Here is a 13,869-nt window from a genome sequence, read left to right on the forward strand (position 1 = left end):
TGCCAGCTCTCCTGTTTGGTGTAGTATATAGAGGATCTGTCAGCTCTCCTGTGTGGTGTAGTATATAAAGGATCTGTCAGCTCCCCTGTGTTATGTAGTATATAGAGGATCTGTCCCGTGTGGTGTAGTACATAGAGGATCTATCAGCTCACGTGTGTGGTGTAGTATATAGAGGATATGTCAGCTCTCCTGTGTGGTATAGTATATAGAGGATCTGTCCCGTGTGGTGTAGTACATAGAGGATCTATCAGCTCATGCGTGTGGTATAGTATATAGAGGATATGTCAGCTCTTCTGTGTGTTGCAGTATATAGAGCATCTACCAGTTCTCCTGTGTGGTGTAGTAAATAGAGGATCTGTCAGCTCTCCTGTGTGGTGTAGTATATAGAGGATCTGTAAGCTCTCCTGTGTGGTGTAGTATATAGAGGATTTGTCAGCTCTCCTGTGTGGTGTAGTATATAGAGGATCTGTCAGCTCTCCCGTGTGGTATAGTATATAGAGGATCTGTCAGCTCTCCCGTGTGGTATAATATATAGAGGATATGTCAGCTCTCCTGTGTGGTGTAGTATATAGAGGATCTGTAAGCTCTCCTGTGTGGTGTAGTATATTGAGGATCTGTCAGCTTTCCCGTGTGGTGCAGTATATAGAGGATCTGTCAGCTCTCCTGTGTGGTGTAATATATAGTGGATCTGTCAGGTCTCCCGTGGGGTGTAGTATATAGAGGATATGTCAGCTCTCCTGTGTGGTGTAATATATAGTGGATCTGTCAGCTCTCCCATGTGGTGTAGTATATAGAGGATCTGTCAGCTCTCCTGTGTGGTGTAGTATATAGAGGATCTGTCAGCTCTCCTGTGTGGTGTAGTATATAGAGGATCTGTCAGCTCTTCTGTGTGGTATAGTATATAGAGGATATGTCAGCTCTCCTGTGTGGTGTAGTATATAGAGGATCTGTCAGCTCTCCTGTGTGGTGTAGTATATAGAGCATCTGCCAACTCTCCTGTGTGGTGTAGTATATAGAGGATCTGTCAGCTCTCCTATGTGGTGTAGTATAGAGAGGATCTGTCAGCTCTCCTGTGTGGTGTAGTATTTAGAGGATCTGTCAGCTCTCCTGTGTGGTGTAATATATAGAGGATCTGTCCGCTCTCCTGTGTGATGTAGTATATAGAGCATCTGCCAACTCTCCTGTGTGGTGTAGTATATAGAGGCTCTGTCAGATCTCCTGTGTGGTGTAGTATATAAAGGATCTGTCAGTTCTCCTGTGTGGTGTAGTATATAGAGGATCTGTCAGCTCTCTTGCGTGGTGTAGTATATAGAGCATCTGCCAGCTCTCCTGTTTGGTGTAGTATATAGAGGATCTGTCAGCTCTCCTGTGTGGTGTAGTATATAAAGGATCTGTCAGCTCCCCTGTGTTATGTAGTATATAGAGGATCTGTCCCGTGTGGTGTAGTACATAGAGGATCTATCAGCTCATGCGTTTGGTATAGTATATAGAGGATATGTCAGCTCTTCTGTGTGTTGCAGTATATAGAGCATCTACCAGTTCTCCTGTGTGGTGTAGTATGTAGAGGATATGTCAGCTCTCCTGTGTGGTGTAGTATATAGAGGATCTGTCCCGTGTGGTGTAGTACATAGAGGATCTATCAGCTCATGCGTGTGGTATAGTATATAGAGGATATGTCAGCTCTTCTGTGTGTTGCAGTATATAGAGCATCTACCAGTTCTCCTGTGTGGTGTAGTAAATAGAGGATCTGTCAGCTCTTCTGTGTGGTGTAGCATATAGAGGATATGTCAGCTCTCCTGTGTGGTGTAGTATATTGAGGATCTGTCAGCTCTCCTGTGTGGTGTAGTATTTAGAGGATCCGTCAGCTCTCCTGTGCGGTGTAGTATATAGAGGATCTGTCAGCTCTCCTGTGTGGTACAGTATATAAAGGATATGTCAGCTCTTCTGTGTGGTGTAGTATATATAGGATCTGTCAACTCTCCTGTGTTGTGCAGTATATAGAGGATCTGTCAGCTCTCCTGTGTGGTGTAGTATATAGATGATCTGTCAGCTCTCCTGTGTGGTGTAGTATATAGATTATCTGTCAGCTCTCCTTTTTTTTATAATTGAAGTACTCCGATCCTGCTCTGGCTGGTTTGATAATGCGGATGTGCTTTCCATCCACCGCTCCCAAACAGTTGGGGAAATCACACTCCAGAATTTTTCCGCTATTCCAATCCACATGTCTGCAGTGGGTAGGGGTATAAACTCATCCTGGAGTACATTCCACAAAGCCCGGCAGGTGTCCGCAACTATTTCAGACAGAGTGGATATTCCAAGCCGGTATTGGAAATGGAGGGATGATAAACTCTCTCCGGTTGCCAAAAATCTGGAAGAAAATAAATAATAAAGAAAAATTACAATCAATTCTATTTATGGTGTGGTTATGCTAAAGACATAAAGGAAAAAAACAAACAAAAAAAAACACATGTCAGAACACCCAAAATTAGCACTGGCATTGGTTTACGTTTCTTACGTACCTTAATGTAACCAGCAGACGTTCCTCTGCAGGAATCGCTCTACGGAGCTGGGTGTCCTGTCTTCGTATGGCTCCTTGGACACGAGCAAGCAAATCCCGGAATGAGTCTTGCGACATCCTTGGGTATTCCGGGAATTTGTCAGGGTTCTCATTAAGCTCGCCATACAGCATGTGATAGGCTCCACGTCTCTCACGTATTTCAATAATGGGGTGTCTCCAAAAACGCCTGCGCCGTCTCCTTCTCCATCTTTCGCGATTTCTGTCTTGCTCCCAAGCAAACGCACAGGCAAGAAACAGCTTGATGCTTAAATCCAGGTTGAAATAAAAGCTCTCCATGTGAAGATCCATCATGACACAGGATACAGTAGCACACTGTTAAGATTTCAGCAGTACTAGGGTCTATATGTAGATATCCCATAATACACGCCCTCTGTAGTCCCATTGGCGGTGTCTGGTTATCTAGATTTTTCTCCTGTAAAATTTGTCACCATGCGCACAAAAAACGCAAACGCAGGAAAAAATGCATCAAAAAGCGTACAAATTCGGCATTTGTACAAAACACCGCCGCGTTTGTTCGCTTTTCGATGCGTTTTTTCCTCCACTTGCGGATGCAGACTAAATGCTGCGGATCCTAACGCAAATGTGAAACTAACCAAAGATGTCCACCTGAAGTGGGCTCATTTTCATGCATTGCAATACTGCAATTTTTTTCAGCAGTGGAAATTTATACGGCATTTATCGTGCTACAGTTGTGACTCAATGCACTTTGGTTAGAAGTAGCATCACTATATTTATGCTGTAGTCTAAGAAGTCCATTTGAAGTGGACAAATTTTCCTGCCATTGTAATACTGCAACATTTTTTCAACAGTTATATATCATGCGTAATTTGAAATGGGCAAGGTGCATGGTAAGGGACGGGGAAGTAGGCATAATGCTGATGATAAGCACAGAGGCCTAGGCCATGGGCAAGGTGCAACTGTGCCTGCCGAGGGAGCACAACAAAAACAAATCATGTCAATCTATCTTTCCCATATTGCAGGGGGTGTTGTGAATTCTGTGGCTGAATTCACTCCTGTGGTCACAAGTGGTACTGCAGCTTCTGAGCTTCCTTCCTCAGGTGTTCTGGTGAGCTCATTAGCTGCTTCGTTACTTAACTCCACCTGATGCTGCTATCCTTGCTCCTAGTCAATGTTCCAGTGTTGGATCTGAGCTTCTCCTGATTGTTCCTGTGACCTGCTGCTCTGTATAGCTAAGTGCTTTTTTGCTATTTTGTTGCCTTTTTTTCTGTCCAGCTTGTCTTTTGTTTTGCTGGAAGCTCTGAGACGCAAAGGGTGTACCGCCGTGCCGTTAGTCCGGCACGGTGGGTCTTTTTTGTCCCCCTTTGCGTGGGTTTTGCTTTAGGGTTTTTTGTAGACTGAAAAGTTCGCTTTACTGTCCTCGCTCTGTCTAAGAATATCGGGCCCCACTTTGCTGAATCTATTTCATCCCTACGTTTTGTCTTTTCATCTTACTCACAGTCATTATATGTGGGGGGCTGCCTTTTCCTTTGGGGTATTTCTCTGGGGGCAAGTCAGGCCTATTTTTCTATCTTCAGGCTAGCTAGTTTCTTAGGCTGTGCCGAGTTGCATAGGTAGTGGTTAGGCGCAATCCACAGCCACTTTTAGTTGTGTTTAGGATAGAATCAGGTGTGCAGTCTACAGAGTTTCCACGTCTCAGAGCTCGTTCTTTTGTTTTTGGGTATTTGTCAGATCACTGTGTGCGCTCTGATCGCTAGGCACACTGTGTCTCTGGATTGCCTTCATTGCACCTTTCATTAGCAGACATAACAGTACTAGGAGCCATGGCTACAAACCCATAATCCAGTATTGGATTGGAATTCCATGTCGGTATCCAGCTGGGGTTGTCAGGGGGTACATGGTGATGTTCCATTTTGGTCGATTTCGTCATCCACCCCTTCTGAGGTCCCAGAGTTCTTGTCTGATTATCAGGATGTATTTGAAGAGCCCAAGTCCGATGCCCTACCTCCGCATAGGGATTGTGATTGTGCTATCAATTTGATTCCTGGTAGTAAATTCCCTAAAGGTCGATTATTTAATTTATCCCTGCCCGAACACGCCGCTATGCGCAGTTATGTGAAGGAATCCCTAGAGAAGGGACATATTCGCCCATCGTCATCACCACTGGGAGCAGGGTTCTTCTTTGTAGCTAAGAAGAATGGTGAGACCGTGTATTGATTACCGCCTTCTTAATAAGATCACTGTTAAATTTCAGTATCCCTTGCCATTGTTATCTGACTTGTTTGCTCGGATTAAGGGGGCTAGTTGGTTCACTAAGATAGATCTTCGTGGTGCGTATAATCTGGTGAGAATCAGGCAAGGAGATGAATGGAAAACTGCATTCAATACGCCCGAGGGTCATTTTGAGTATCTAGTGATGCCGTTCGGACTTGCCAATGCTCCATCAGTGTTTCAATCCTTAATGCATGACATCTTCCGTGAGTACCTGGATAAATTCCTGATTGTTTACTTGGATGACATTTTGATCTTCTCAGATGATTGGGAGTCTCATGTGAAGCAGGTCAGAATGGTTTTTCAGGTCCTGCGTGCTAACTCTTTGTTTGTGAAGGGATCAAAGTGTCTCTTCGGTGTGCAGAAAGTTTCATTTTTGGGATTCATCTTTTCCCCTTCTACTATCGAGATGGATCCAGTTAAGGTCCAAGCCATCCAGGATTGGATTCAGCCGACATCTCTGAAAAGTCTGCAAAAGTTCCTGGGCTTTGCTAATTTTTATCGTCGCTTCATCTGTAATTTTTCTAGCATTGCCAAACCATTGACCGATTTGACCAAGAAGGGTGCTGATTTGGTCAATTGGTCTTCTGCTGCTGTGGAAGCTTTTCAGGAGTTGAAGCGTCGTTTTTGTTCTGCCCCTGTGTTGTGTCAGCCAGATGTTTCTCTTCCGTTCCAGGTCGAGGTTGATGCTTCTGAGATTGGAGCAGGGGCGGTTTTGTCACAGAGAGGTTCTGATTGCTCAGTGATGAAACCATGTGCTTTCTTTTCCAGGAAGTTTTCGCCCGCCGAGCGCAATTATGATGTGGGCAACCGAGAGTTGCTGGCCATGAAGTGGGCATTCGAGGAGTGGCGTCATTGGCTTGAAGGAGCTAAGCATCGCGTGGTGGTATTGACTGATCATAAGAACTTGACTTATCTCGAGTCTGCCAAGCGCTTGAATCCTAGACAGGCCCGTTGGTCGTTATTTTTTGCCCGCTTCGACTTTGTGATTTCGTACCTTCCGGGCTCTAAAAATGTGAAGGCGGATGCTCTGTCTAGGAGTTTTGTGCCCGACTCTCCGGGTTTATCTGAGTCAGCGGGTATCCTCAAGGAAGGAGTCATTGTGTCTGCCATTTCCCCTGATTTGCGGCGGGTGCTGCAAAAATTTCAGGCGAATAAACCTGATCGTTGTCCAGCGGAGAAACTGTTCGTCCCTGATAGGTGGACTAATAAACTTATCTCTGAACTTCATTGTTCGGTGTTGGCTGGTCATCCTGGAATCTTTGGTACCAGAGAGTTAGTGGCTAGATCCTTCTGGTGGCCATCTCTGTCACGGGATGTACGTACTTTTGTGCAGTCCTGTGGGATTTGTGCTAGGGCTAAGCCCTCCTGTTCTCGTGCCAGTGGGTTGCTTTTGCCCTTGCCGGTCCCAAAGAGGCCTTGGACACATATTTCGATGGATTTCATTTCTGACCTTCCCGTTTCTCAAAAGATGTCAGTCATTTGGGTGGTCTGTGATCGCTTTTCTAACATGGTCCATCTGGTGCCCTTGGCTAAATTGCCTTCCTCCTCTGATTTGGTACCTTTGTTCTTTCAGCATGTGGTTCGGTTGCATGGCATTCCTGAGAATATTGTTTCTGACAGAGGTTCCCAGTTTGTTTCAAGGTTCTGGCGAGCCTTTTGTGGTAGGATGGGCATTGACCTATCCTTTTCCTCGGCTTTCCATCCTCAGACTAATGGCCAGACCGAACGAACCAATCAGACCTTGGAAACATATCTGAGATGTTTTGTTTCTGCAGACCAGGATGATTGGGTGTCCTTTTTGCCGTTGGCTGAGTTCGCCCTTAATAATCGGGCCAGCTCGGCTACCTTGGTTTCTCCATTTTTCTGCAATTCTGGGTTCCATCCTCGTTTCTCTTCAGGACAGGTTGAGTCTTCGGACTGTCCTGGTGTGGATTCTGTGGTGGACAGGTTGCAGCAGATCTGGACTCAGGTAGTGGACAATTTGACCTTGTCCCAGGAGAAGGCTCAACTTTTCGCTAATCGCAGACGCCGTGTGGGTCCCCGACTTCGTGTTGGGGATCTGGTTTGGTTATCTTCTCGTCATATTCCTATGAAGGTTTCCTCTCCTAAATTTAAACCTCGTTTTATTGGTCCGTATAGGATTTCTGAGGTTCTCAATCCTGTGTCTTTTCGTCTGACCCTCCCAGACTCCTTTTCCATACATAATGTATTCCATAGGTCATTGTTGCGGAGATACGTGGCACCTATGGTTCCATCTGTTGAGCCTCCTGCCCCGGTTTTGGTGGAGGGGGAATTGGAGTATATTGTGGAGAAGATTTTGGATTCTCGTGTGTCTAGACGGAAACTCCAGTATCTGGTTAAATGGAAGGGTTATGCTCAGGAAGATAATTCCTGGGTTTTTGCCTCTGATGTTCATGCTCCCGATCTTGTTCGTGCCTTTCATGCGGCTCATCCTGGTAGGCCTGGGGGCTCTGGTGAGGGTTCGGTGACCCCTCCTCAAGGGGGGGGGGTACTGTTGTGAATTCTGTGGCTGAATTCACTCCTGTGGTCACAAGTGGTACTGCAGCTTCTGAGCTTCCTTCCTCAGGTGTTCTGGTGAGCTCATTAGCTGCTTCGTTACTTAACTCCACCTGATGCTGCTATCCTTGCTCCTAGTCAATGTTCCAGTGTTGGATCTGAGCTTCTCCTGATTGTTCCTGTGACCTGCTGCTCTGTATAGCTAAGTGCTTTTTTGCTATTTTGTTGCCTTTTTTTCTGTCCAGCTTGTCTTTTGTTTTGCTGGAAGCTCTGAGACGCAAAGGGTGTACCGCCGTGCCGTTAGTCCGGCACGGTGGGTCTTTTTTGTCCCCCTTTGCGTGGGTTTTGCTTTAGGGTTTTTTGTAGACTGCAAAGTTCGCTTTACTGTCCTCGCTCTGTCTAAGAATATCGGGCCCCACCTTGCTGAATCTATTTCATCCCTACGTTTTGTCTTTTCATCTTACTCACAGTCATTATATGTGGGGGGCTGCCTTTTCCTTTGGGGTATTTCTCTGGGGGCAAGTCAGGCCTATTTTTCTATCTTCAGGCTAGCTAGTTTCTTAGGCTGTGCCGAGTTGCATAGGTAGTGGTTAGGCGCAATCCACAGCCACTTTTAGTTGTGTTTAGGATAGGATCAGGTGTGCAGTCTACAGAGTTTCCACGTCTCAGAGCTCGTTCTTTTGTTTTTGGGTATTTGTCAGATCACTGTGTGCGCTCTGATCGCTAGGCACACTGTGTCTCTGGATTGCCTTCATTACACCTTTCATTAGCAGACATAACAAGGGGGTGAGGATCAGCAGTCTTGAAGCCAGACCAGTGTGAAAAGGTTGCTGGATTGAAAGCTGATAGTGCTTCCAGTCACTCTGACAGCATCATCCTGTCTTCCACAAGGTCCAGTCTCCATAGCCATGATTCTGGACCACATAATGCTCACCAAAAATAAAAAACCTGACGAGTATCTCCATATAATGTGAATAGGTGCAAGCTGCAGTGACTGCACAATATACAAAAGAAGAGCACAGCAGCACTCTATGAGGCCCAAATATATTTGGATATGTGTAAACCTGTGAACAAACAGACACCCTGAGGAAGGGGAACCATGTATTCCCTGAAATGCGTCAGTTAGCTTTTTGGTCTTTCAGCCACTCCGTACTTTTGTGAAGTCACATGTTGTTTCCAAGTATCGTCAGCCATCTTCTTCCTGCCGGGTAACCAGGGACACCACCGGCCAGAGCACCCCTGGCTCTACACATGTCATCCCTGATCCACACTGCAGTGGAGCCAGATTCTGTCCCTTTGGACTGCAGCACCAAGCCAGTATTCACAAGCCTTCATGGCATCAAACCTGAACGGTGCAAATGCAGGGTAGGTTACATGCCATACAGGCTATCTAGACTATCTTCCCTGGCATTCTTCCTACATCACAATAATCTACAATTTATATATATGTCACGCAATTGTGAATAGATATACGGTGCACCTTATTACCAGCCTTTATTTTGTTTCATTATGCTGCATTTCTTTTTCTGGGTCAGTGGTTAACCATTCAGGGCTACATTTATTTCTCCCATTAGGTATTTATTTCCACTAGGTATCGATTTCCTGCCAAGTACCAGCCCTACTAGTGGACTAATGTGACAAACCTTTATTTTTATTTTCAGTTTTAGGTTTACTTATTGGATTTCTCACACAGAATCCAGAGTTTGTCTTGAGCTTACTGTTTTCTCCAGAATTCATTGAATTTTTACATCAGTGAGGGTGCTAGTGTTATTTTTATTATAGTTGGCATTTTAGCACAGTGAAACTCCCAGACGTAGGCATGTTGATTTTGCATGTGCCGGTTCATGCATGTAGTTGTCAAATTATTGCAATTTTTGCCTCTACTCAATTTTTTTGCAAGCTTGGCAGAAAAGTGAATTGGGTTATCGTTTTTAGTCTCAAAAAAGACCTAGGCTAGACAACCCTTGCTGCCCCTTCAAACTGCAGACTCGTGACCGATGCTGGCTACAGCCAGATTTGTGGCTGAGAATGCAGGACTTGTCATGGTTGCATCACTCCATGTCTATTCGGGAATCCGAAGTCACCTTCTCATCTTCCTCCTCCACTTCTTCTGCTGATCTACTCAGCTACATACCTCTGGGTTCACACCAAGTGGGATCTACAACCTCATCTTCATCCTCCCTGTTCTCCCACTCCTCATTCTGAGAGTCACCCTCCTCCTCTTCCTGCCCTGACACCACAGTGCAGTCCGCACTTCTGGTATTTGAGTCTTATCAGGATCCCTCCATCTCCAGTGGTTAATGTCTTGTGATGAGGTTCTGGATTTTGCTCAGAACCTACTTCGTCTGGACCCAGATCCAAAAAGAAAAACTTTGAGCATGGGTGCAGTTGCTTTTCTCTTCTGGATTCTGTGAATCATTGGAGCTGACCTTAATTGCCCATGGAACAGAATGTGTCAACAGCAATGCAGAATGGCCCACTGTATGTCATGATCCGTTCCAGGGTTTATTAATGTCTGCCCTTTTTTCTGGATGGATCATGTCAAGGGTTAACTTTGCTCTGCCTCATTCTGGGTTCAGGTTTGCTATTTAGCTCCCATGAATCTTGCTGGCAGTGTCAGCTATAGCTCTGTCTTTGGCATGTGAACCTGACTCTGGAAGCCCTTGGTTTGTCCTACTGTGAACCCTGACTTGTCCTGTGTCTGTTATCTCCCCCTGCCTGCCCTTTCCCAGAGTCTCTTGGTTTGTCTGTCTTTCTGCTTGACTCCCTGGTTCTGATCTTCTGGCTTGGCTTTCGACTCTGTTTCAGTTTGTCCCTATGGTACCGTATTTGCCTGTCCTGGTTTACTGATCCCTTGCTACGTCCTGACTATCCATTCTGTCTAAATCCGTTTTTACTGTTGTGCTGTCTTATGCTCTGACTTGGCTGTCCTGACCTTGCTCTCGCCACTAGGTGGTGTCTGTTCAGTTGCTCTGTGTGTGCAGTCTGGGTTCCCTACCAGTGTCACCCTGGTGGAGGTTGTGCTGTACTGCACTGCAGCAGCCTGACACTGAAGTTCCCCAGTCAGTTGGACGTTTGGAAATTTTGGATGTGGGGGGAGACAAGGATGATTGGGGTGCCACCTCTTAGGATTGTATTGTGTGTGATGTTAAGGTGGAGGAAGAGAGGCCATTTGATGCTGCGCTTGCCATCCACTGGAGCACATGCTCTTTCTGCTCCTCATCTACAAGGCGTACCGCTGTGTGGCTGTCAAAGAAAGGGAGTCCAGTAGCCCGTCCAGTAACTGATGTTGTCAGTGGTCTTTGGATATTATGAGACTGTTTGTTCAGTTGAGCTTTCATTAACATTAACACCTAACCCACGCACATGTTAAACACCAATCCTATTCCCCCTACCACCACAACCTTGCTTTTTCCCACTAATGTATGTACCCTTCCCTTCTTTTGACCTGCTGTTTCACAATCTTAGGCCCACATCTGTCAGTCACCTGTCAATAAATGAAGAATTGCTGATTATTTTCCTAGATAATGTACCTAAACACATTCATACCTACTGATTTTGAGTAGCAAATGTGGCCTCCTGATTCCTCACTGCAACACACTTGTATCCTAAATGACTTGGAATAGCAAATAGGGTCCCCTGCCTGAACCCCTATATTAGACCAAATGATTTTTAAGAGGAAATCTGGTCTTCTGATTCTTTGCTGCTACTCAGTTTTATCCCACACTATTTGGATCAGTAAATACGGCCTCCTGGCTGAACTTCTATATTAGGCCTAACAATTTTTAAGAGGAAATCTGGCTTCCTGATTTGTCACTACAACACAGTTTTATCCCAAACGATTTGGATTACCAAATAGGGTCTCCTGGCCTAACGATTTTTAAGAAGAAATCTGGGCTTCTGATTCCCCACTGCAGCACAGTTTTATCCCAAATGATTTGTATGTGTAAATACAGCCTCCTGACTGAACTTCCATGTTAGTCCTAACAATTTTTAGGAGGAAATGTGGCCTTCTGATTTCTCACTGCAACATAGTTTTATCCCAAACGATTTGGATTAGCAAATAGGGCCTCCTGGCTGAACTCCTATGTTAGGCCTAACGATTTATCAGAGGAAATTTGGCCTTCTGATCTCTCACTTCAACACAGTTTTATCCTAAAAGATTTGGATTAGTAAATACAGCCTCCTGGCTGAACTCATATGTTAGGCATAATGATTTTTAAGAGGAAATGTGCCCTTCTGATTTCTCACTGCAACACAGTTTTCTCCCAAACGGTTTGGATTAGCAAATAGGGCCTCCTGCTTAACCACTATTTTAGGTCTAACAATTTTTAAGAAGAAATCTGGTCTTCTGATTCCTCACTGCAACACAGTTTTATCCCAAATGATTTGGATTAGTAAATACCACCTACTGGCTGAACTCCTATATTAGGCATGATATTTATGAAGAAACCTGGCCTTCTGATTCCTCACTGCAACACAGTTTTATTCCAAACAATTTGGATTAGCAAATAGGACCACATGGCTGGACACCTATATTAGGTCTAGCAATTTTTAAGAGGAAACCTGGCCTTCTGATTCCTCACTGCAATACAGTTTTATCTCAAATGATTAGGATTAGTAAATACGGCCTCCTGGCTGAACTCTCATATTAGGCTACTTTCACACTGGCGTCAGTACGGGGCCATCGCCATGCGTCGGCCCAACGTACCGACGGACAGTGTGTTAAATGTAGCACAACGTGGGCAGCGGATGCAGTTTTACAACACATTCGCTGCCCAATGTGATGAGCAGGGAGAAGGAGGCGGCGCGGTCAAAAATGGCGGTCACGATGCACAAAAAAACGTTACATTGAACTTTTTTTGTGCGTCGCGTCCGCCAAAAACACAACGCATCCGTCGCACGACGGATGCAGCGTGTGGCCATATGTCGCAATGCGACGCTAATGCAAGTCAATGGAGAAAAAACGCATCCTGCGGGCAACTTTGCAGGATGCGTTTTATCTCCAAAACGACGCATTGCGAAGTACGCTTAACAACTCAAGTGTGAAAGCAGCCTAAGTCCTAACGATGTTTAAGAGGAAATGTGGCTTTCTGATTCCTCAGTGCAACAAAGTTTTATCCCAAACAATTTGGATTATCAAATTGGGCCTCCTGGCTGAAATCCTGTATTAGGCCTAACAATTTTAAAGAGAAAATTTGGCCTTCTGATTCCTCGCTGCAACACAGTTTTATCACAAACTCTTTGAATTAGCAAATAGGGCCTCCTGGCTGAACCCCTATATTAGGCCTAAGTCTTGTAAAAGGAAATGTGGCTTTCTGATTTCCAAGTGCCACAAAGTTTTATCCCAAACAATTTGGATTTGCAAATAGGGCCACCTGATTGAAACCCTATTGTAGGCCAAGCGATTTTTAAGAGGAAATGTGGCCTTCTGATACTTCACTGCAACAAAGTTTTATTCTAAATGATTTCAATTAGCAAATAGGAAATCCTGTCTGAACTAATATATTAGGTCTAATGATTTATAAGAGGTGATCTGGCCTTATGATTCCTCACTGCAACACAGTTTTTGCCTAAACAATTTACATTAGCAAATGCGGACTCCTGAGATTGCCACGCCATTTTGGCACAATCTAGCTAACTGACAAGTTCACTTTCGGCTGCAGCAGCAGCAGTAGCAGAAGCGGCCTCTCTGCACTGTGACACTGAAAATGGTGACAGCAAAACAAGATATCCACTTTTTTATATGAACAGGAACATGTGACTTTTGTCAGCTAATCACAAAAGACATTGTGTCATGACGCTGTGGATGGCTTCTGCGCTCTGATTGGCTGCCAGAATGTCCACACATTGTTAGTAAAGAAAAAAAATTACAGTTTGCAGCACCTCTGACCTAGACACGCTCCCTCCCCTCATCAAACACATCCACCCCACTCATCATACAGCACCACTATCCTTGACAAAGTGAAAATAAAATCATTAGTGGAAATGCAATATTGTACTGATTTGTGACCAAATTTTGATGACTTTCAGGAAAAATGCTCTGGAAACCGAACACGAATCCGAATGTGCTACATTTGTGGCGAATTTGAGATTGGCAAATGTTTTCCGAACAAGTTCGCTCATTTCTAGTGGAGAGCCTTAAGATCCCATTAGACCAGAGTCTGAAAGGAATCCAAAACCGGGGTCTGGATTCATGTGGGTAATATGTTGGATTTTTAATTTTAAATGAAGCATCATTATTAGTAATACCATTCAAATTACCATTTTGCTGGCAACAGAACAAAGCAGTTTGCTCCAGAAAGGAAAGAATGCAGAATTCATTAGTGTTATATGCAGGGTGGATTTGATTTAAATCTAACTGATTTAAATCACGATTTAAATCACGATTTAAATCACTAGTCAGTAAGGCTTGATTTAAATCAGTGATTTAAATCAAAGTTTCTACCTAAACTAGTTCTTGCTACTTTAACATGCAAGTAGATGAGGATTTTTAGAATCACTTTTTATATTACTTTTTTTCCCCAGTTTAATGGGTTAAT

Source organism: Ranitomeya imitator, chromosome 1 (genome assembly GCF_032444005.1).
Source record: "Ranitomeya imitator isolate aRanImi1 chromosome 1, aRanImi1.pri, whole genome shotgun sequence".
In the NCBI taxonomy this organism is placed as follows: domain Eukaryota; kingdom Metazoa; phylum Chordata; class Amphibia; order Anura; family Dendrobatidae; genus Ranitomeya; species Ranitomeya imitator.